Below are 24,828 nucleotides of genomic sequence, written 5' to 3'. Positions count from 1 at the left end.
GGCAGGTTCAGTGAATGTTTAGGATCTGGAATGCACTGTCTGAGCGCGTGGTGGAGGCAGGTTCAGTGAGTGTTTAGCATCTGAAATGCACTGTGTGAGTGTGGTGGAGGCAGGTTCAGTGAGTGTTTAGGATCTGGAATGCACTGTCTGAGAGTGTGGTGGAGGCAGGTTCAGTGAGTGTTTAGCATCTGAAATGCACTGTCTGTGAGTGTGGTGGAGGCAGGTTCAGTGAGTGTTTAGGATCTGGAATGCACTGTCTGAGAGTGTGGTGGAGGCAGGTTCAGTGAGTGTTTAGGATCTGGAATGCACTGTCTGAGAGTGTGGTGGAGGCAGGTTCAGTGAGTGTTTAGCATCTGAAATGCACTGTCTGTGAGTGTGGTGGAGGCAGGTTCAGTGAGTGTTTAGGATCTGGAATGCACTGTCTGAGAGTGTGGTGGAGGCAGGTTCAGTGAGTGTTTAGCATCTGGAATGAGCTGTCTGAGAGTGTGGTGGAGGCAGGTTCAGTGAGTGTTTAGGATCTGGAATGCACTGTCTGAGAGTGTGGTGCAGGCAGGTTCAGTGAATGTTTAGGATCTGGAATGCACTGTCTGAGCGCGTGGTGGAGGCAGGTTCAGTGAGTGTTTAGGATCTGGAATGCACTGTCTGAGAGTGTGGTGGAGGCAGGTTCAGTGAGTGTTTAGGATCTGGAATGCACTGCCTGAGAGTGTGGTGGAGGCAGGTTCAGTGAGTGTTTAGGATCTGGAATGCACTGCCTGAGAGTGTGGTGGAGGCAGGTTCAGTGAGTGTTTAGGATCTGGAATGCACTGTCTGAGAGTGTGATGGAGGCAGGTTCAGTGAGTGTTTAGGATCTGGAATGCACTGCCTGAGAGTGTGGTGGAGGCAGGTTCAGTGAGTGTTTAGGATCTGGAATGCACTGTCTGAGAGTGTGGTGGAGGCAGGTTCAGTGAGTGTTTAGCATCTGGAATGAGCTGTCTGAGAGTGTGGTGGAGGCAGGTTCAGTGAGTGTTTAGGATCTGGAATGCACTGTCTGAGAGTGTGGTGCAGGCAGGTTCAGTGAATGTTTAGGATCTGGAATGCACTGTCTGAGCGCGTGGTGGAGGCAGGTTCAGTGAGTGTTTGGGATCTGGAATGCACTGTCTGAGAGTGTGGTGGAGGCAGGTTCAGTGAGTGTTTAGCATCTGAAATGCACTGTCTGAGAGTGTGGTGGAGGCAGGTTCAGTGAGTGTTTAGCATCTGAAATGAACTGTGTGAGTGTGGTGGAGGCAGGTTCAGTGAGTGTTTAGGATCTGGAATGCACTGTCTGAGAGTGTGGTGGAGGCAGGTTCAGTGAGTGTTTAGCATCTGAAATGCACTGTCTGTGAGTGTGGTGGAGGCAGGTTCAGTGAGTGTTTAGGATCTGGAATGCACTGTCTGAGAGTGTGGTGGAGGCAGGTTCAGTGAGTGTTTAGGATCTGGAATGCACTGTCTGAGAGTGTGGTGGAGGCAGGTTCAGTGAGTGTTTAGGATCTGGAATGCACTGTCTGAGAGTGTGGTGGAGGCAGGTTCAGTGAGTGTTTAGCATCTGAAATGCACTGTCTGTGAGTGTGGTGGAGGCAGGTTCAGTGAGTGTTTAGGATCTGGAATGCACTGTCTGAGAGTGTGGTGGAGGCAGGTTCAGTGAGTGTTTAGCATCTGGAATGAGCTGTCTGAGAGTGTGGTGGAGGCAGGTTCAGTGAGTGTTTAGGATCTGGAATGCACTGTCTGCGAGTGTGGTGCAGGCAGGTTCAGTGAATGTTTAGGATCTGGAATGCACTGTCTGAGCGCGTGGTGGAGGCAGGTTCAGTGAGTGTTTAGGATCTGGAATGCACTGCCTGAGAGTGTGGTGGAGGCAGGTTCAGTGAGTGTTTAGGATCTGGAATGCACTGTCTGAGAGTGTGATGGAGGCAGGTTCAGTGAGTGTTTAGGATCTGGAATGCACTGTCTGTGAGTGTGGTGGAGGCAGGTTCAGTGAGTGTTTAGGATCTGGAATGCACTGCCTGAGAGTGTGGTGGAGGCAGGTTCAGTGAGTGTTTAGGATCTGGAATGCACTGTCTGAGAGTGTGATGGAGGCAGGTTCAGTGAGTGTTTAGGATCTGGAATGCACTGCCTGAGAGTGTGGTGGAGGCAGGTTCAGTGAGTGTTTAGGATCTGGAATGCACAGCCTGAGAGTGTGGTGAAGGCAGGTTCAGTGAGTGTTTAGGATCTGGAATGCACAGCCTGAGAGTGCGGTGGAGGCAGGTTCAGTGAGTGTTAGGATCTGGAATGCACTGTCTGAGAGTGTGGTGGAGGCAGGTTCAGTGAGTGTTTCGGATCTGGAATGCACTGCCTGAGAGTGCGGTGGAGGCAGGTTCAGTGAGTGTTTAGGATCTGGAATGCACTGTCTGAGAGTGTGGTGGAGGCAGGTTCAGTGAGTGTTTAGCATCTGAAATGCACTGTCTGAGAGTGTGGTGGAGGAAGATTCAAACATGACTTTCAAAAGGCAATTGGATAATTATCTGAAGAGAAAAATTTGCAGGGCTAGGGAGAAAATGCAGGGGAGCGTGACTAGCTGAGTTGCTCTTACAGAGAGCCAGCATGGACACAATGGGCCAAATGGCCTCTGTCTGTGTTGTGACCATTCGATAATTCTATGTGGAGGAACGGTTTCCACTTGTGGAAGAGTCGAGAACAAGGGAAACATAAAATATAAGACAACCACTAACAGGTAAAATAAAGATATTAGAAGGAATTTTTTTGTACAGGTTAGTGAGAATGTGTCACATGGAGTGATTGAAGCAGATTCAATTGAGGCAGTTAAGGGTAGGCTTGATGCATACAAGAGGGAGAAAGGAATAATAGGATACAGGGGCACACTGGGATGATATAATTTGAGTGAGAGCAGCTCGTGTGGAGTATTGACACTAGCTTCGGAAGAAAGACCTTACATTTGAAAAGTACTTTTCATGATCACAGGTCACCGTGAAACACGTCACAGCCAATGAAATACTTTTGAAGTGCAGTCACTGTTGTAATGTAGGCAATGCGGCAGTCAGAATTCATGCACGGCAAGCTCCCATAAACAGTAATGTGATAATGACCAGATAATCTCTTTTTGTGATGTTGTTTGAGGGTTAAATATTGGCCTGAGGATCCTCTTGGTCCACCTGAGAGGGCAGGCAGATTCTCAGTTTAGTGTCTCATCTGAAAGGAGGGATCTCCGACAGTGCAACACTCCCTCAGTACTGACCCTCCGACAGTGCAACGCTCCCTCAGAACTGACCCTCCGACAGAGCAGCGCTCCCTCAGAACTGACCCTCCGACAGTGCGGCACTCCCTCAGAACTGACCCTCCGACAGAGCAGCGCTCCCTCAGATCTGACCCTCCGACAGTGCAGCACTCCCTCAGAACTGACCCTCCGACAGAGCAGCGCTCCCTCAGAACTGACCTGCCGACAGTGCGGCACTCCCTCAGAACTGACCCTCCGACAGAGCAGCGCTCCCTCAGAACTGACCTGCCGACAGTGCGGCACTCCCTCAGAACTGACCCTCCGACAGAGCAGCGCTCCCTCAGAACTGACCCTCCGACAGAGCAACGCTCCCTCAGAACTGACCCTCCGACAGAGCAACGCTCCCTCAGAACTGACCCTCCGACAGAGCAGCGCTCCCTCAGAACTGACCCTCCGACAGAGCAACGCTCCCTCAGAACTGACCCTCCGACAGAGCAGCGCTCCCTCAGAACTGACCCTCCGACAGAGCAGCGCTCCCTCAGAACTGACCCTCCGACAGTGCAGCGCTCCCTCAGAACTGACCCTCCGACAGTGCAGCACCCCCTCAGAACTGACCCTCTGACAGTGCAGCGCTCCCTCAGAACTGACCTGCCGACAGTGCGGCACTCCCTCAGAACTGACCCTCCGACAGTGCAGCGCTCCCTCATAACTGACCCTCCGACAGAGCAGCGCTCCCTCAGAACTGACCCTCCGACAGAGCAGCGCTCCCTCATAACTGACCCTCCGACAGTGCAGCACTCCCTCAGAACTGACCCTCCAACAGAGCAGCGCTCCCTCAGAACTGACCCTCCGACAGTGCAGCGCTCCCTCAGAACTGACCCTCCGACAGTGCAGCACCCCCTCAGAACTGACCCTCTGACAGTGCAGCGCTCCCTCAGAACTGACCTGCCGACAGTGCGGCACTCCCTCAGAACTGACCCTCCGACAGAGCAGCGCTCCCTCAGAACTGACCCTCCGACAGTGCAGCGCTCCCTCAGAACTGACCCTCCAACAGTGCAGCGCTCCCTCAGAACTGACCCTCCGACAGTGCAGCACTCCCTCAGAACTGACCCTCCGACAGTGCAGCGCTCCCACAGAACTGACCCTCCGACAGTGCAGCGCTCCCTCAGTACTGACCCTCCGACAGTGCAGCACTCCCTCAGAACTGACCCTCTGACAGTGCAGCGCTCCCTCAGAACTGACCCTCCGACAGAGCAGCGCTCCCTCAGAACTGACCCTCCGACAGTGCAGCGCTCCCTCAGAACTGACCCTCCAACAGTGCAGCGCTCCCTCAGAACTGACCCTCCGACAGTGCAGCACTCCCTCAGAACTGACCCTCCGACAGTGCAGCGCTCCCACAGAACTGACCCTCCGACAGTGCAGCGCTCCCTCAGTACTGACCCTCCGACAGTGCAGCACTCCCTCAGAACTGACCCTCTGACAGTGCAGTGCTCCCTCAGAACTGACCCTCCGACAGAGCAGCGCACCCTCAGAACTGACCCTCCGACAGAGCAGCGCTCCCTCAGAACTGACCCTCCGACAGTGCAGCACTCCCTCAGAACTGACCCTCCGACAGTGCAGCACTCCCTCAGAACTGACCCTCCGACAGTGCAGCGCTCCCTCAGTACTGACCCTCCGACAGTGCAGCGCTCCCTCAGAACTGACCCTCTGACAGTGCAGTGCTCCCTCAGAACTGACCCTCCGACAGAGCAGCGCTCCCTCAGAACTGACCCTCCGACAGTGCAGCGCTCCCTCAGAACTGACCCTCCGACAGTGCAGCGCTCCCTCAGTACTGACCCTCCGACAGTGCAGCGCTCCCTCAGAACTGAACCTCCGACAGAGCAGCGCTCCCTCGGAACTGACCCTCCGACAGTGCAGCGCTCCCTCAGAACTGACCCTCCGACAGTGCAGCGCTCCCTCAGAACTGACCCTCTGACAGTGCAGTGCTCCCTCAGAACTGACCCTCCGACAGTGCAGCGCTCCCTCAGAACTGACCCTCCGACAGTGCAGCGCTCCCTCAGAACTGACCCTCCGACAGTGCAGCGCTCCCTCAGTACTGACCCTCCGACTGCAGCACTCCCTCAGAACTGACCCTCCGACAGAGCAGCGCTCCCTCAGAACTGAACCTCCGACAGAGCAGCGCTCCCTCAGAACTGACCCTCCGACAGTGCAGCGCTCCCTCAGAACTGACCCTCCGACAGTGCAGCGCTCCCTCAGAACTGACCCTCTGACAGTGCAGTGCTCCCTCAGAACTGACCCTCCGACAGAGCAGCGCTCCCTCAGAACTGACCCTCCGACAGTGCAGCGCTCCCTCAGAACTGACCCTCCGACAGTGCAGCGCTCCCTCAGAACTGACCCTCTGACAGTGCAGCGCTCCCTCAGAACTGACCCTCCAACAGTGCAGCACTCCCTCAGAACTGACCCTCCGACAGAGCAGCGCTCCCTCAGAACTGACCCTCCGACAGTGCAGCGCTCCCTCAGAACTGACCCTCCGACAGTGCAGCGCTCCCTCAGAACTGACCCTCTGACAGTGCAGCACTCCCTCAGAACTGACCCTCCGACAGTGCAGCGCTCCCTCAGAACTGACCCTCCGACAGTGCAGCGCTCCCTCAGTACTGACCCTCCGACAGTGCAGCGCTCCCTCAGAACTGACCCTCTGACAGTGCAGTGCTCCCTCAGAACTGACCCTCCGACAGAGCAGCGCTCCCTCAGAACTGACCCTCCGACAGTGCAGCGCTCCCTCAGAACTGACCCTCCGACAGTGCAGCGCTCCCTCAGTACTGACCCTCCGACAGTGCAGCGCTCCCTCAGAACTGAACCTCCGACAGAGCAGCGCTCCCTCGGAACTGACCCTCCGACAGTGCAGCGCTCCCTCAGAACTGACCCTCCGACAGTGCAGCGCTCCCTCAGAACTGACCCTCTGACAGTGCAGTGCTCCCTCAGAACTGACCCTCCGACAGTGCAGCGCTCCCTCAGAACTGACCCTCCGACAGTGCAGCGCTCCCTCAGAACTGACCCTCCGACAGTGCAGCGCTCCCTCAGTACTGACCCTCCGACTGCAGCACTCCCTCAGAACTGACCCTCCGACAGAGCAGCGCTCCCTCAGAACTGAACCTCCGACAGAGCAGCGCTCCCTCAGAACTGACCCTCCGACAGTGCAGCGCTCCCTCAGAACTGACCCTCCGACAGTGCAGCGCTCCCTCAGAACTGACCCTCTGACAGTGCAGTGCTCCCTCAGAACTGACCCTCCGACAGAGCAGCGCTCCCTCAGAACTGACCCTCCGACAGTGCAGCGCTCCCTCAGAACTGACCCTCCGACAGTGCAGCGCTCCCTCAGAACTGACCCTCTGACAGTGCAGCGCTCCCTCAGAACTGACCCTCCAACAGTGCAGCACTCCCTCAGAACTGACCCTCCGACATAGCAGCGCTCCCTCAGAACTGACCCTCCGACAGTGCAGCGCTCCCTCAGAACTGACCCTCCGACAGTGCAGCGCTCCCTCAGAACTGACCCTCTGACAGTGCAGTGCTCCCTCAGAACTGACCCTCCGACAGAGCAGCGCTCCCTCATAACTGACCCTCCGACAGTGCAGCGCTCCCTCAGAACTGACCCTCCGACAGTGCAGCGCTCCCTCAGTACTGACCCTCCGACAGTGCAGCGCTCCCTCAGAACTGAACCTCCGACAGAGCAGCGCTCCCTCGGAACTGACCCTCCGACAGTGCAGCGCTCCCTCAGAACTGACCCTCCGACAGTGCAGCGCTCCCTCAGAACTGACCCTCTGACAGTGCAGTGCTCCCTCAGAACTGACCCTCCGACAGAGCAGCGCTCCCTCAGAACTGACCCTCTGACAGTGCAGCGCTCCCTCAGAACTGACCCTCCGACAGTGCAGCGCTCCCTCAGAACTGACCCTCCGACAATGCAGCGCTCCCTCAGTACTGACCCTCCGACAGTGCAGCACTCCCTCAGAACTGACCCTCCGACAGAGCAGCGCTCCCTCAGAACTGAACCTCCGACAGAGCAGCGTTCCCTCAGAACTGACCCTCCGACAGTGCAGCGCTCCCTCAGAACTGACCCTCCGACAGTGCAGCGCTCCCTCAGAACTGACCCTCTGACAGTGCAGTGCTCCCTCAGAACTGACCCTCCGACAGAGCAGCGCTCCCTCAGAACTGACCCTCCGACAGTGCAGCGCTCCCTCAGAACTGACCCTCCGACAGTGCAGCGCTCCCTCAGAACTGACCCTCTGACAGTGCAGCGCTCCCTCAGTACTGACCCTCTGACAGTGCAGCGGTCCCTCGGAACTGACCCTCTGACAGTGCAGTGCTCCCTCAGAACTGACCCTCCGACAGAGCAGCGCTCCCTCAGAACTGACCCTCCGACAGTGCAGCGCTCCCTCAGAACTGACCCTCCGACAGTGCAGCGCTCCCTCAGTACTGACCCTCCGACAGTGCAGCACTCCCTCAGAACTGACCCTCCGACAGTGCAGCGCTCCCTCAGAACTGAGCCTCCGACAGTGCAGCGCTCCCTCAGTACTGACCCTCCGACAGTGCAGCACTCCCTCAGTACTGACCCTCCGACAGAGCAGCGCTCCCTCAGAACTGAACCTCCGACAGAGCAGCGCTCCCTCAGAACTGACCCTCCGACAGTGCAGCGCTCCCTCAGAACTGACCCTCCGACAGTGAAGCGCTCCCTCAGAACTGACCCTCCGACAGAGCAGCGCTCCCTCAGAACTGACCTGCCGACAGTGCGGCACTCCCTCAGAACTGACCCTCCGACAGAGCAGCGCTCCCTCAGAACTTACCTGCCGACAGTGCGGCACTCCCTCAGAACTGACCCTCCGACAGAGCAGCGCTCCCTCAGAACTGACCCTCCGACAGAGCAACGCTCCCTCAGAACTGACCCTCCGACAGAGCAACGCTCCCTCAGAACTGACCCTCCGACAGAGCAGCGCTCCCTCAGAACTGACCCTCCGACAGAGCAACGCTCCCTCAGAACTGACCCTCCGACAGAGCAGCGCTCCCTCAGAACTGACCCTCCGACAGAGCAGCGCTCCCTCAGAACTGACCCTCCGACAGTGCAGCGCTCCCTCAGAACTGACCCTCCGACAGTGCAGCACCCCCTCAGAACTGACCCTCTGACAGTGCAGCGCTCCCTCAGAACTGACCTGCCGACAGTGCGGCACTCCCTCAGAACTGACCCTCCGACAGTGCAGCGCTCCCTCATAACTGACCCTCCGACAGAGCAGCGCTCCCTCAGAACTGACCCTCCGACAGAGCAGCGCTCCCTCATAACTGACCCTCCGACAGTGCAGCACTCCCTCAGAACTGACCCTCCAACAGAGCAGCGCTCCCTCAGAACTGACCCTCCGACAGTGCAGCGCTCCCTCAGAACTGACCCTCCGACAGTGCAGCACCCCCTCAGAACTGACCCTCTGACAGTGCAGCGCTCCCTCAGAACTGACCTGCCGACAGTGCGGCACTCCCTCAGAACTGACCCTCCGACAGAGCAGCGCTCCCTCAGAACTGACCCTCCGACAGTGCAGCGCTCCCTCAGAACTGACCCTCCAACAGTGCAGCGCTCCCTCAGAACTGACCCTCCGACAGTGCAGCACTCCCTCAGAACTGACCCTCCGACAGTGCAGCGCTCCCACAGAACTGACCCTCCGACAGTGCAGCGCTCCCTCAGTACTGACCCTCCGACAGTGCAGCACTCCCTCAGAACTGACCCTCTGACAGTGCAGCGCTCCCTCAGAACTGACCCTCCGACAGAGCAGCGCTCCCTCAGAACTGACCCTCCGACAGTGCAGCGCTCCCTCAGAACTGACCCTCCAACAGTGCAGCGCTCCCTCAGAACTGACCCTCCGACAGTGCAGCACTCCCTCAGAACTGACCCTCCGACAGTGCAGCGCTCCCACAGAACTGACCCTCCGACAGTGCAGCGCTCCCTCAGTACTGACCCTCCGACAGTGCAGCACTCCCTCAGAACTGACCCTCTGACAGTGCAGTGCTCCCTCAGAACTGACCCTCCGACAGAGCAGCGCACCCTCAGAACTGACCCTCCGACAGAGCAGCGCTCCCTCAGAACTGACCCTCCGACAGTGCAGCACTCCCTCAGAACTGACCCTCCGACAGTGCAGCACTCCCTCAGAACTGACCCTCCGACAGTGCAGCGCTCCCTCAGTACTGACCCTCCGACAGTGCAGCGCTCCCTCAGAACTGACCCTCTGACAGTGCAGTGCTCCCTCAGAACTGACCCTCCGACAGAGCAGCGCTCCCTCAGAACTGACCCTCCGACAGTGCAGCGCTCCCTCAGAACTGACCCTCCGACAGTGCAGCGCTCCCTCAGTACTGACCCTCCGACAGTGCAGCGCTCCCTCAGAACTGAACCTCCGACAGAGCAGCGCTCCCTCGGAACTGACCCTCCGACAGTGCAGCGCTCCCTCAGAACTGACCCTCCGACAGTGCAGCGCTCCCTCAGAACTGACCCTCTGACAGTGCAGTGCTCCCTCAGAACTGACCCTCCGACAGTGCAGCGCTCCCTCAGAACTGACCCTCCGACAGTGCAGCGCTCCCTCAGAACTGACCCTCCGACAGTGCAGCGCTCCCTCAGTACTGACCCTCCGACTGCAGCACTCCCTCAGAACTGACCCTCCGACAGAGCAGCGCTCCCTCAGAACTGAACCTCCGACAGAGCAGCGCTCCCTCAGAACTGACCCTCCGACAGTGCAGCGCTCCCTCAGAACTGACCCTCCGACAGTGCAGCGCTCCCTCAGAACTGACCCTCTGACAGTGCAGTGCTCCCTCAGAACTGACCCTCCGACAGAGCAGCGCTCCCTCAGAACTGACCCTCCGACAGTGCAGCGCTCCCTCAGAACTGACCCTCCGACAGTGCAGCGCTCCCTCAGAACTGACCCTCTGACAGTGCAGCGCTCCCTCAGAACTGACCCTCCAACAGTGCAGCACTCCCTCAGAACTGACCCTCCGACAGAGCAGCGCTCCCTCAGAACTGACCCTCCGACAGTGCAGCGCTCCCTCAGAACTGACCCTCCGACAGTGCAGCGCTCCCTCAGAACTGACCCTCTGACAGTGCAGCACTCCCTCAGAACTGACCCTCCGACAGTGCAGCGCTCCCTCAGAACTGACCCTCCGACAGTGCAGCGCTCCCTCAGTACTGACCCTCCGACAGTGCAGCGCTCCCTCAGAACTGACCCTCTGAGTGCAGTGCTCCCTCAGAACTGACCCTCCGACAGAGCAGCGCTCCCTCAGAACTGACCCTCCGACAGTGCAGCGCTCCCTCAGAACTGACCCTCCGACAGTGCAGCGCTCCCTCAGTACTGACCCTCCGACAGTGCAGCGCTCCCTCAGAACTGAACCTCCGACAGAGCAGCGCTCCCTCGGAACTGACCCTCCGACAGTGCAGCGCTCCCTCAGAACTGACCCTCCGACAGTGCAGCGCTCCCTCAGAACTGACCCTCTGACAGTGCAGTGCTCCCTCAGAACTGACCCTCCGACAGTGCAGCGCTCCCTCAGAACTGACCCTCCGACAGTGCAGCGCTCCCTCAGAACTGACCCTCCGACAGTGCAGCGCTCCCTCAGTACTGACCCTCCGACTGCAGCACTCCCTCAGAACTGACCCTCCGACAGAGCAGCGCTCCCTCAGAACTGAACCTCCGACAGAGCAGCGCTCCCTCAGAACTGACCCTCCGACAGTGCAGCGCTCCCTCAGAACTGACCCTCCGACAGTGCAGCGCTCCCTCAGAACTGACCCTCTGACAGTGCAGTGCTCCCTCAGAACTGACCCTCCGACAGAGCAGCGCTCCCTCAGAACTGACCCTCCGACAGTGCAGCGCTCCCTCAGAACTGACCCTCCGACAGTGCAGCGCTCCCTCAGAACTGACCCTCTGACAGTGCAGCGCTCCCTCAGAACTGACCCTCCAACAGTGCAGCACTCCCTCAGAACTGACCCTCCGACAGAGCAGCGCTCCCTCAGAACTGACCCTCCGACAGTGCAGCGCTCCCTCAGAACTGACCCTCCGACAGTGCAGCGCTCCCTCAGAACTGACCCTCTGACAGTGCAGTGCTCCCTCAGAACTGACCCTCCGACAGAGCAGCGCTCCCTCATAACTGACCCTCCGACAGTGCAGCGCTCCCTCAGAACTGACCCTCCGACAGTGCAGCGCTCCCTCAGTACTGACCCTCCGACAGTGCAGCGCTCCCTCAGAACTGAACCTCCGACAGAGCAGCACTCCCTCGGAACTGACCCTCCGACAGTGCAGCGCTCCCTCAGAACTGACCCTCCGACAGTGCAGCGCTCCCTCAGAACTGACCCTCTGACAGTGCAGTGCTCCCTCAGAACTGACCCTCCGACAGAGCAGCGCTCCCTCAGAACTGACCCTCTGACAGTGCAGCGCTCCCTCAGAACTGACCCTCCGACAGTGCAGCGCTCCCTCAGAACTGACCCTCCGACAATGCAGCGCTCCCTCAGTACTGACCCTCCGACAGTGCAGCACTCCCTCAGAACTGACCCTCCGACAGAGCAGCGCTCCCTCAGAACTGAACCTCCGACAGAGCAGCGTTCCCTCAGAACTGACCCTCCGACAGTGCAGCGCTCCCTCAGAACTGACCCTCCGACAGTGCAGCGCTCCCTCAGAACTGACCCTCTGACAGTGCAGTGCTCCCTCAGAACTGACCCTCCGACAGAGCAGCGCTCCCTCAGAACTGACCCTCCGACAGTGCAGCGCTCCCTCAGAACTGACCCTCCGACAGTGCAGCGCTCCCTCAGAACTGACCCTCTGACAGTGCAGCGCTCCCTCAGTACTGACCCTCTGACAGTGCAGCGGTCCCTCGGAACTGACCCTCTGACAGTGCAGTGCTCCCTCAGAACTGACCCTCCGACAGAGCAGCGCTCCCTCAGAACTGACCCTCCGACAGTGCAGCGCTCCCTCAGAACTGACCCTCCGACAGTGCAGCGCTCCCTCAGTACTGACCCTCCGACAGTGCAGCACTCCCTCAGAACTGACCCTCCGACAGTGCAGCGCTCCCTCAGAACTGAGCCTCCGACAGTGCAGCGCTCCCTCAGTACTGACCCTCCGACAGTGCAGCACTCCCTCAGTACTGACCCTCCGACAGAGCAGCGCTCCCTCAGAACTGAACCTCCGACAGAGCAGCGCTCCCTCAGAACTGACCCTCCGACAGTGCAGCGCTCCCTCAGAACTGACCCTCCGACAGTGAAGCGCTCCCTCAGAACTGACCCTCTGACAGTGCAACACTCGGAGTCTCAGCCTGCGTTACTCCAGTTTCTGGAATAGGGCTTGAATCCATAAGTTTCTAACACAGAGGTGATAGTGCTACCCACTGAGCCACGACTAACATAGAACATGGGAACTGGTGGACAAGAAAAGGGGACCAATGTCCATCCAGGTTACCCTCAACCACCCTGTCAATCACCTGTTACAACCAGAATGGAATTGTTGACTAATCACAGCCATCAATTGCCATCAAATAGTCCACAACAGACAGAGACATGAGCAGAGCATGGGTACGCTATTGTCTTGGTTATGTTACTGGACTAATAATCCAGAGAATGCAAAATACTGGAGATGCTGGAAATCTGAAATAAAAACAAGAAATGCTGGAAATACTCAGCAGGTCTGGCAGCATCTGTGTAGAGAGAAGCAGAGTTAACGTTTCAGGTCAGTGACCCTTCATCAGAACTGACAAATATTAGAAATGTAAAATTTTTTAAGCTAGTAAAGCGGGGGGTGGGGCAAGAGATAACAAAAGAGAAGGTGTTGAAAGGACAAGGTCACAGAGAACAACTGACCAGAAGGTCATGGAGCAAAGGCAAATGGTATGTTAATGGTGTGCTGAAAGACAAAGCATTAGTACAGAGAGGGTGTTAATTGACAGTAAAATGAATAGCCCTGGCTCCAAGCACAAACATTAAAATAAAAGTGGGTAGGCACAGGAGAAACAAACTAAACAAACTAAAAAAAAATAAACAAAGAAAAAATAAAAAATAACTGAAAATAAAAAAGGGAAGCCCATCATGCTCTGAAATTATTCAACTCAGTGTTCAGTCCAGGCTGTAGTGTGCCTAATCGGTAAATGAGATGCTGTTCCTCGAGCTTGCGTTGATGTTCACTGGAACACTGCAGCAATCCCAGGACAGAGATGTGAGCATGAGAGCAGGGGGGAGTGTTGAAATGGGAAGCAACCGGAAGCTCAGGGTCCTGCTTGCGGACTGAGCGGAGATGTTCCGCAAAGCGGTCACCCAGTCTGCGCTTGGTCTCCCCAATGTAGAGGAGACCACACTGTGAGCAGCGAATACAGTATACTACATTGAAAGAAGTACAAGTAAATCGCTGCTTCACCTGAAAGGAGTGTTTTGGGCCTGGGATAGTGAGGAGAGAGGAGGTAAATGGGCAGGTATTACACCTTCTGCGATTGCAGGGGAAGGTGCCGTGGGACGGGGACGAGGTGGTGGGGGTAATGGAGGAGTGGACCAGGGTGTCGCGGAGGGAACGATCCCTTCGGAATGCTGACAGGGGAAGGGAGGGGAATATGCGACTGGTAGTGGCATCACGCTGGAGGTGGCGGAAATGGTGGAGGATGAGCCTATATATATATAATAGTCCAGAGAATGTGAGTTTACGTAAGAACATAAGAAAGTGGAGCAGGAGCAGGAGTAGGCCATTCGGCCCCTCTGGGGTGGGGAATTCCAAAGATTAATGACCCTCTGAGAGAAGAAATTCCTCCTCATCTCCATCTTAAAAGGGAGACCCCCTTATTCTGAAACTGTGCCCCCTAGTTCTAGATTTCTCCATGAGTGGAAGCATCCTCTCAGCATCTACCCTGTTGAGCCCCCTCAGAATCTTACATGTTTCAATAAGATCACCTCTCATTCCTCTAAACTCCACTGAGTATAGGCACAACCTGCCCAATCTTTCCTGATAAGACAACCCCTTCATTCCAGGAATCAGCCGAGTGAAATCCCACTTAAGCCGTCAGATTGTTATAAAAACGTATCTGGTTCACTAATGTCCTTTAGAGAAGGAAATCTGTTGTCCTTACCCAGCCAGGTCCTTTATGTGACTCCAGTCCGACACCAATGTGGTTGACTCTTAACAGCCCCCTGAAGTGGCCCAGCAAGGCATTCAGTTTATCAACCCCACTACCAGGGGTTCAAGAAGGCAGCTCAATACCACCTGCTCAAGACAACTAAGGATGGGCAATAAATGCTGACCTTGCCAGCAACGCACAGCACAGAAAGAGGCCATTCAGCCCATCGTATCCATGCCAGCTCGCTGCAAGAGCAGCTCAGATCATATGCCGTATCCCAAAATATTTTCTAAAACAAACCTGCTCAATTTTCATTTTTTTGGATTAATAGTGTAAGTTATAAGGTACGGAAGGCAGCAGTTACGGGTTATAAGTCCAGATAAATTGGCGTAGAAACTGGGCGCCACGGGTTGCCTTTGTCGGTGGGAGAGGTCATTGCACCTCACTGGACAGCTACCGCCCGCCTCAAACCGGGCAGCCCCCGGTCAATAAGGTTCTGTCCCGCCACAGTCTGCCTGCTTCAATGGGTGCTTGGAGCTCAGGGTCATTGCCCGAAAGGTGGACTGATACACCGCACCAAACAACATGAAAAAAGGAAAGAAGGTACCAGCCCTTCGCTTTGCAAGCTGGAACGTCAGAACTATGTGTCCTGGCCTGTCGGAAGACCTTACACAAATCAACGATTCTCGGAAGACCGCCATCATTAACAACGAGCTCAGTAGACTCAATGTGGACATTGCAGCACTTCAGGAGACTCGCCTCCCCGCGAGTGGCTCTCTAGCAGAGCAAGACTACACCTTCTTCTGGCAGGGCAGGGATCCTGAAGAACCAAGACAGCATGGAGTGGGCTTCGCCATCAGAAACTCCTTGCTCAGCATGATAGAGCCTCCCTCAAATGGCTCGGAACGCATACTGTCCATCCGACTGCTCACCACCTCTGGTCCAGTACACCTACTCAGCATCTATGCTCCAACACTCTGTTCCGCACCTGAAGCTAAAGACCAGTTCTATGAACAACTCCATAACATCATTAGCAGCATCCCCAACACCGAACACCTATTCCTGCTGGGGGACTTTAATGCCAGGGTTGGGGCCGACCATGACTCATGGCCCTCCTGCCTTGGGCGCTATGGCGTTGGAAGGATGAATGAGAACGGGCAGAGACTGCTTGAGTTGTGTACCTATCATAACCTCTGCATCACCAACTCGTTCTTTCACACTAAACCCTGTCACCAGGTTTCATGGAGGCACCCAAGATCACGTCGTTGGCACCAGCTAGACCTCATTGTCACAAGGCGAGCCGCCTTAAACAGTGTTCAAATCACACGCAGCTTCCACAGTGCGGACTGCGACACCGACCACTCCCTGGTGTGCAGCAAGGTTAGACTCAGACCAAAGAAGTTGCATCATTCCAAGCAGAAGGGCCACCCGCGCATCAACACGAGCAGAATTTCTCACCCACAGCTGTTACAAAAATTTCTAAATTCACTTGTAACAGCCCTTCAAAACACTCCCACAGGGGATGCTGAGACCAAGTGGGCCCACATCAGAGACGCCATCTATGAGTCAGCTTTGACCACCTACGGCAAAAGTGCGAAGAGAAATGCAGACTGGTTTCAATCTCATAATGAAGAGCTGGAACCTGTCATAGCCGCTAAGCGCATTGCACTTTTGAACTACAAGAAAGCCCCCAGCGATTTAACATCCGCAGCACTTAAAGCAGCCAGAAGTACTGCACAAAGAACAGCTAGGCGCTGCGCAAATGACTACTGGCAACACCTATGCAGTCATATTCAGCTGGCCTCAGACACCGGAAACATCAGAGGAATGTATGATGGCATGAAGAGAGCTCTTGGGCCAACCATCAAGAAGATCACCCCCCTCAAATCTAAATCGGGGGACATAATCACTGACCAACGCAAACAGATGGACCGCTGGGTTGAGCACTACCTAGAACTGTACTCCAGGGAGAATGCTGTCACTGAGACTGCCCTCAATGCAGCCCAGCCTCTACCAGTCATGGATGAGCTGGACATACAGCCAACCAAATCGGAACTCAGTGATGCCATTGATTCCCTAGCCAGCGGAAAAGCCCCTGGGAAGGACAGCATTACCCCTGAAATAATCAAGAGTGCCAAGCCTGCTATACTCTCAGCACTACATGAACTGCTATGCCTGTGCTGGGACGAGGGAGCAGTACCCCAGGACATGCGCGATGCCAACATCATCACCCTCTATAAAAACAAAGGTGACCGCGGTGACTGCAACAACTACCGTGGAATCTCCCTGCTCAGCATAGTGGGGAAAGTCTTTGCTCGAGTCGCTCTGAACAGGCTCCAGAAGCTGGCCGAGCGCGTCTACCCTGAGGCACAGTGTGGCTTTCGTGCAGAGAGATCGACTATTGACATGCTGTTCTCCCTTCGTCAGATACAGGAGAAATGCCGTGAACAACAGATGCCCCTCTACATTGCTTTCATTGATCTCACCAAAGCCTTTGACCTCGTCAGCAGACGTGGTCTCTTCAGACTACTAGAAAAGATCGGATGTCCACCAAAGCTACTAAGTATCATCACCTCATTCCATGACAATATGAAAGGCACAATTCAACATGGTGGCTCCTCATCAGAGCCCTTTCCTATCCTGAGTGGTGTGAAACAGGGCTGTGTTCTCGCACCCACACTTTTTGGGATTTTCTTCTCCCTGCTGCTTTCACATGCGTTCAAATCCTCTGAAGAAGGAATTTTCCTCCACACAAGATCAGGGGGCAGGTTGTTCAACCTTGCCCGTCTAAGAGCGAAGTCCAAAGTACGGAAAGTCCTCATCAGAGAACTCCTCTTTGCTGACGATGCTGCTTTAACATCTCACACTGAAGAATGCCTGCAGAGTCTCATCGACAGGTTTGCGTCTGCCTGCAATGAATTTGGCCTAACCATCAGCCTCAAGAAAACGAACATCATGGGGCAGGATGTCAGAAATTCTCCATCCATCAATATTGGCGACCACGCTCTGGAAGTGGTTCAAGAGTTCACCTACCTAGGCTCAACTATCACCAGTAACCTGTCTCTAGATGCAGAAATCAACAAGCGCATGGGTAAGGCTTCCACTGCTATGTTCAGACTGGCCAAGAGAGTGTGGGAAAATGGCGCACTGACACGGAACACAAAAGTCCGAGTGTATCAGGCCTGTGTCCTCAGTACCTTGCTCTACGGCAGCGAGGCCTGGACAACGTATGCCAGCCAAGAGCGACGTCTCAATTCATTCCATCTTCGCTGCCTTCGGAGAATACTTGGCATCAGGTGGCAGGACTATATCTCCAACACAGAAGTCCTTGAAGCGGCCAACATCCCCAGCTTATACACACTACTGAGTCAGCGGCGCTTGAGATGGCTTGGCCATGTGAGCCGCATGGAAGATGGCAGGATCCCCAAAGACACATTGTACAGCGAGCTCGCCACTGGTATCAGACCCACCGGCCGTCCATGTCTCCGTTATAAAGACGTCTGCAAACGCGACATGAAATCGTGTGACATTGATCACAAGTCGTGGGAGTCAGTTGCCAGCATTCGCCAGAGCTGGCGGGCAGCCATAAAGACAGGACTAAATTGTGGCGAGTCGAAGAGACTTAGTAGTTGGCAGGAAAAAAGACAGAGGCGAAAGGGGAGAGCCAACTGTGCAACAGCCCCAACAAACAAATTTCTCTGCAGCACCTGTGGAAGAGCCTGTCACTCCAGAATTGGCCTTTATAGCCACTCCAGGCGCTGCTTCACAAACCACTGACCACCTCCAGGCGCGTATCCATTGTCTCTCGAGATAAGGAGGCCCAAAAGAAAAGGTTGTTAATACATTTCTCGATTCACTGCAGACTAAGCTGGAACTTAAATAAGGTTTAAAGTAACATTATTTTCAGCAATTGAGCCTCTGCTTAAAACCCTAATTTACCCTTAGGTGTTTTTTAAAAAAGAAATTGGGAAGGAACTTGAGGGTGCGTTAATAATAATCTTTCAAAGCACATTTGATTCAGAAATAGTACTGGAAGACTCGAAGGTGTCAAATATTAGACTGCTTTCAAAAAGTAAAGGAATCGAGGCACTGATTAACTGCAGATCAGTGAGTTTAATGTTGGGAGTGAGAAACTGGGAGCTGGATTTCAGTATCATGGTAAGAGAGCACTTGAAAAAGTATAAATTGATTGAAGAATATTAGCATGGTTTAGTGAAAAATAAATTATGTGGTACAAACATTTAGCTGAAGGAGAGCAAAGGAATGAGGGATGCGTTATATGTAGATTTTCAGAATGTATTTGATAAAGTTTTACATGATTATTACACAGTAACTGCAGAACAGGAACAGGCCACTCGAACTAACTGTTCTAGGTATTATCCGTGGCTCAGTTGGGAGCACTCTGATTCAGAGGGTTGAGAGTGTGATTCTCACCAAGAGAATTGAGCGCATAGTCCAGGGTGAGACACCCAGTGCTGCACTGTCAGAGGGTCAGTACTGAGGATGTGCTGCACTGTCAGAGGGTCAGTACTGAGGGAGTGCTGCACTGTCAGAGGGTCAGTACTGAGGGAGCGCTGCACTGTCAGAGGGTCAGTACTGAGGATGTGCTGCACTGTCAGAGGGTCAGTACTGAGGGAGTGCTGCACTGTCGGAGGGTCAGTACTGAGGGAGTGCTGCACTGTCGGAGGGTCAGTACTGAGGGAGTGCTGCACTGTCAGAGGGTCAGTACTGAGGGAGTGCTGCACTGTTGGAGGGTCAGTACTGAGGGAGCGCTGCACTGTCATAGGGTCAGTAATGAGGGAGTGCTGCACTGTCGGAGGGTCAGTACTGAGGGAGTGCTGCACTGTCGGAAGGTCAGTACTGGGGGAGTGCTGCACTGTCGGAGGGTCAGTACTGAGGGAGTGCTGCACTGTTAGACGGTCAGTACTGAGGGAGTGCTGCATTGTCGGAGGGTCAGTACTGGGGGAGTGCTGCACTGTAGGAGGGTCAGTAGTGAGGGAGTGCTGCACTGTTAGACAGTCAGTACTGAGGGAGTGCTGCATTGTCAGAGGGTCAGTGCTGAGAGAGTGCTGCACTGTCAGAGGGTCAGTGCTGAGGAAGTGCTGCACTGTCAGAGGGTCAGTAATGAGGGAGTGCTGCACTGTTAGACGGTCAGTACTGATGGAGTGCTGCATTGTCGGAGGGTCAGTGCTGAGAGAGTGCTGCACTGTCGGAGGGCCAGTACTGGGGGAGTGCTGCACTGACGGAGGGTCAGTACTGTGGGAGTGGTGCATTGTCGGAGGGTCAGAGCTGAGGGAGCGCTGCACTGTCAGAGGGTCAGTACTGAGGAAGTGCTGCACTGTCAGAGGGTCAGTAATGAGGGAGTGCTGCACTGTTAGACGGTTATGACTGAGGGAGTGCTGCACTGTCAGAGGGGCAGTACTGAGGGAGTGCTGCACTGTAGGAAGGTCAGTTCTGAGGGAGTGCTGCACTGTCAGAGGGTCAGTACTGAGGGAGTGCTGCACTGTTTGAGGGTCAGTACTGAGGGAGTGCTACACTGTCGGAGGGTCAGTACTGAGGGAGTGCTGCACTGTCGGAGGGTCAGTACTGGGGGAGTGCTGCACTGTCGGAGGGTCAGTAATGTGGGAGTGGTGCATTGTCGGAGGGTCAGAGCTGAGCAAGTGCTGCACTGTCAGAGGGTCAGTAATGTGGGAGTGGTGCATTGTCGGAGGGTCAGAGCTGAGCAAGTGCTGCACTGTCAGAGGGTCAGTAATGAGGGAGTGCTGCACTGTCGGAGGGTCAGTACTGAGGGAGTGCTGCACTGTCGGAGGGTCAGTACTGAGGGAGTGCTGCACTGTTAGACGGTCAGTACTGAGGGAGTGCTGCACTGTCGGAGGGTCAGTACTGAGGGAGTGCTGCACTGTCAGAGGGTCAGTACTGGGGGATTGCTGCACTGTCGGAGGGTCAGTACTGAGGGAGTGCTGCACTGTCAGAGGATCAGTGCTGAGGGAGTGCTGCAGTGTTAGACGGTCAGTACTGAGGGAGTGCTGCATTGTCGGAGGGTCAGAACTGGGGGAGTGCTGCACTGTAGGATGGTCAGTACTGAGGGAGTGCTGCACTGTCAGAGGATCAGTGCTGAGGGAGTGCTGCAGTGTTAGACGGTCAGTACTGAGGGAGTGCTGCATTGTCGGAGGGTCAGTACTGGGGGAGTGCTGCACTGTCGGAGGGCCAGTACTGGGGAGTGCTGCACTGTCGGAGGGTCAGTACTGTGGGAGTGGTGCATTGTCGGAGGGTCAGAGCTGAGGGAGCGCTGCACTGTCGGAGGGTCAGTACTGAGGAAGTGCTGCTCTGTCAGAGGGTCAGTACTGAGGGAGAGCTGCACTGTTAGACGGTCAGTACTGAGGGAGTGCTGCATTGTCGGAGGGTCAGTGCTGAGAGAGTGCTGCACTGTCGGAGGGTCAGTACTGTGGGAGTGGTGCATTGTCGGAGGGTCAGAGCTGAAGGAGGGCTGCACTGTCGGATGGTCAGTACTGAGGGAGTGCTGCACTGTTAGACGGTCAGTACTGAGGGAGTGCTGCATTGTCGGAGGGTCAGTGCTGAGGAAGTGCTGCACTGTCGGAGGGTCAGTCCTGAGGGAGCGCTGCACTGTTAGACGGTCAGTACTGAGGGAGTGCTGCATTGTCGGAGGGTCAGTGCTGAGGAAGTGCTGCACTATCGGAGGGTCAGTACTGAGGGAGCGCTGCACTGTTAGACGGTCAGTACTGAGGGAGTGCTGCATTGTCGGAGGGTCAGTGCTGAGGAAGTGCTGCACTGTCGGAGGGTCAGTCCTGAGGGAGCGCTGCACTGTTAGACGGTCAGTACTGAGGGAGTGGTGCATTGTCAGAGGGTCAGAGCTGAGGGAGCGCTGCACTGTCGGAGGGTCAGTACTGAGGGAATGCTGCACTGTTAGACGGTCAGTACTGAGGGAGTGCTGCATTGTCGGAGGGTCAGTGCTGAGAGAGTGCTGCACTGTCCGAGGGTCAGTACTGGCGGAGTGCTGCACTGTCGGAGGGTCAGTACTGAGGGAGTGCTGCACTGTTAGACGGTCAGTACTGAGGGAGTGCTGCATTGTCGGTCAGTGCTGAGAGAGTGCTGCACTGTCGGAGGGTCAGTGCTGAGGAAGTGCTGCACTGTCAGAGGGTCTGTACTGAGGGAGTGCTGCACTGTTAGATGGTCAGTGCTGAGAGAGTGCTGCACTGTCGGAGTGTCAGTACTGGGGGAGTGCTGCACTGTCGGAGGGTCATAACTGAGGGAGTGCTGCACTGTGGGAGTGGTGCATTGTCAGAGGTTCAGAGCTGAGGGAGCGCTGCACTGTCGGAGGGTGAGTACTGAGGGAGTGCTGCACTATCAGAGGGTCAGTACTGAGGGAGTGCTGCACTGTTAGAGGGTCAGTACTGAGGAGTGCTGCACTGTTGGAGGGTTAGTACTGAGGTAGTGCTGCACTGTCAGATGGTCAGTACTGAGGAAGCACTGCACTGTTGGAGGGTCAGTACTGAGGGAGTGCTGCACTATCAGAGGGTCAGTAATGAGGGAGTGCTGCACTGTTAGACGGTCATTATTGAGAGAGTGCTGCATTGTCGGAGGGTCAGTACTGAGGGAGTGCTGCACTGTTAGAGGGTCAGTACTGAGGGAGTGCTGCACTGTTGGAGGGTTAGTACTCAGGGCGTGCAGCACTATCAGTGGGTCAGTACTGAGGGAGCGCTGCACTTTTGGAGGATCAGTAGTGAGGGAGTGCTGCATTGTCGCAGGGTCAGTGCTGAGAGAGTGCTGCATTGTCAGAGGGTCAGTACTGGGGGAGTGCTGCACTGTTAGAGGGTCAGTACTGAGGAGTGATGCACTGTTGGAGGGTCAGTACTGAGGGAGCACTGCACTGTTAGAGGGTCAGTACTGAGGCAGTGCTGCATTGTTCGTGGTGCCATCTTTCAGATGAACCATTAAACCGAGGCCCCCTCTGACCACACAAGTGAACCTCTCGAAATCCCATGACACTATTTCAGAGAAAAGCAGGGGAGTTCTCCCTGGTTTTTGGCCAATATTTCTCCTTCAACATCACGATGAGATTATCTACTCCCTTACACATTGTTGTTTATGTTGTTCCGAAGAAGGGTCACTGACCCGAAACGTTAACTCTGCTTCTCTTTCCACAGATGCTGCCAGACCTGCTGAGTGATTCCAGCATTTCTTGTTTTTGTTGTTGTTTATGGGAGCTTGTTGTGCACAAATTGTTTGCAGCTTTTCCTACGTTACAACAGTGACTACACTTCATGTAAAGCATTTCATTGCTTGTGAAGTGCTTTCGGATGTCCTGTGGTTGTGAAATTCATTTTCTTTTCTTGGTCACACACGGCTGCTTTGACAGGGGACTCTCTGAACAGAATGATGTCATGGCTGAAGCGTCTTGGCTGATATCATTGAGTCCTAACTTGAGTCCAGCACAAGATAGCAAAACCTCTGCAGAGAAGCAAAGCTGTCATCGGACGACATCACTTTCTAGGAACTACACAGAAACAAATTGCAAAGAGGAAAACCCTGGTAATTACGGTGCAAACCAATTAAATCATTTCTCTTCCTCATTGAGATTGAGTTGGGAATGCTCCCATTTCCATCTGCCTCTATAATAGCTTCCAGCTGTGTGTTTAGTAATTAGAATGATTAGCCAGTTTTATCAGAAGCTCTGGGTCTGGAGCATCACTGACACGTGTCTGGACCATAACATGATTTATTTAATTCCAACAAAGTGAAACAAAATAATAATACAAGCTTCAAAATAACAGACCATTGCATGTCTTTAACTGCTGAAAAATTATGATGCACTGAAGGAAAATTTCTTTAAAGGCGAGAGGCAATCGACACAGCAGAATGAAATCGCAAAGTGATGTCACAGCACAAGGAGGTGCAGTGGGGAATCGGAAAGCCTGGAGGTTAAGGAATGTGAGGTGATTGGTGAGTAGATGGTGAGCGTTTTTTTTGTCTAGATCAGGGACGAGTCTTACTTTTATTTCTGGTAATTTTAGATCACAGTCTAATAAATAGAGGCAGGGCAGCTCAGTCCCATTGAATGCACCTGCAGGACACAAGAAGCACGTGCATTCCATTTAGACTCAAATGTAGGAGTTTCGATTAAGAAATTTGCAGTTGATACAAAAATCATCAGTTTGGTTGATAGTGAAGAAGAAAGCTGTTGACTGCAGGAAGATATCAATGGACTGGTCAGGTGGGCAGGACAGTGGCAAATGGAGTTCAATCTGGAGAAGTGTGAGGTGATGCATTTGGGGAGGGCAAACAAGGCAAAGGAATACACAATAAATGGTAGGATACCGAGAAGTGTAGAGAAACAGAGGGACCTTGGAGAGCATGTCCACAGATCCCTGAAGGTGGCAGGACAGGTAGATAAGGTGGTTAAGAAGACATATGGATAATTCCCTTTATTAGCTGAGGCCAAGAGCAAAAGAGCAGGGAGGTTACGCTGGAACTGTATAAAACACTAGTTAGACCACAGCGAGAGTACTGCAGACAGTTCTGGTCATTACATTAGAGGAAGGATGTGATCGCACTAGAGAAGGTACAGAGGAGATTTATGAAGATATTGCCAGGAATGGAGAATTTTAGCTATGAGGCAAGATTGGATAGGCCAGAGTTATTTTCTCAGGAACAGAGGAGACTGAGGGGAGATTTAATTGAGCTGTATAAAATTATGAGGGCCCAGATAGAGTGGATAGGAAGGACCCATTTCCCTCAACGGAGAGGACAATAACTGGGCAGAAGAGATTTAAAGTGATTTAAAGTGGCAGAAGGATCAGAGGGGATTCGAGGGGAACGTTTTTCACCCAGAGGGAGATGGGGATCTGGAACACACTGCCTGAAAGTGTGGCAGAGGCAGAAACCCTCATCGCATTTAGAAAAACATTTGGATATGCACTTGAGTTGCCGTAACCCACGGATCTATGGACCAAGAGCTGGAAAGTGGGATTAGACTGGATGGCTTCTTTTTGGCTGGCACAGACATGATGGGCTGAATGGCCACTTCTGCAACATCAATTTCTATGATATCTACGATGCTATGAACTTGCATTTATGTAAATGCTTTTTCACAACATTCCAAGGTCTAGTTACTGTTGTAATGTAGGAAATGTAGCAGTAAATTTACAAACAGCAATGTGATAAGGACCAGAATAATCTGCTTTAGTGATGTTGGTCAAGCAAGAAATATTGGCCGGGGCACCAGGGAGAACCTCCTGCTCTTCTTTGAAATAGTGACGTGGGATCGTTTACATCCACCCGAGAGAGCAGATGAGACCTCAGTTTAATGTCTCATCCAAAAGGTGCCACTTCTGACAGTGCAGCACTCCCTCAGTACTGACCCTCCGACAGTGCAGCGCTCCCTCAGTACTGACCCACCGACAGTGCAGCGCTCCCTCAGTACTGACCCTCCGACAGTGCAGCGCTCCCTCAGTACTGACCCACCGACAGTGCAGCGCTCCCTCAGTACTGAC

The sequence above is a fragment of the Heterodontus francisci genome, chromosome 8 (genome assembly GCF_036365525.1).
Source record: "Heterodontus francisci isolate sHetFra1 chromosome 8, sHetFra1.hap1, whole genome shotgun sequence".
NCBI classification, from domain to species: Eukaryota; Metazoa; Chordata; class Chondrichthyes; order Heterodontiformes; family Heterodontidae; genus Heterodontus; species Heterodontus francisci.
Note: the sequence above shows the minus strand (reverse complement) of the source record.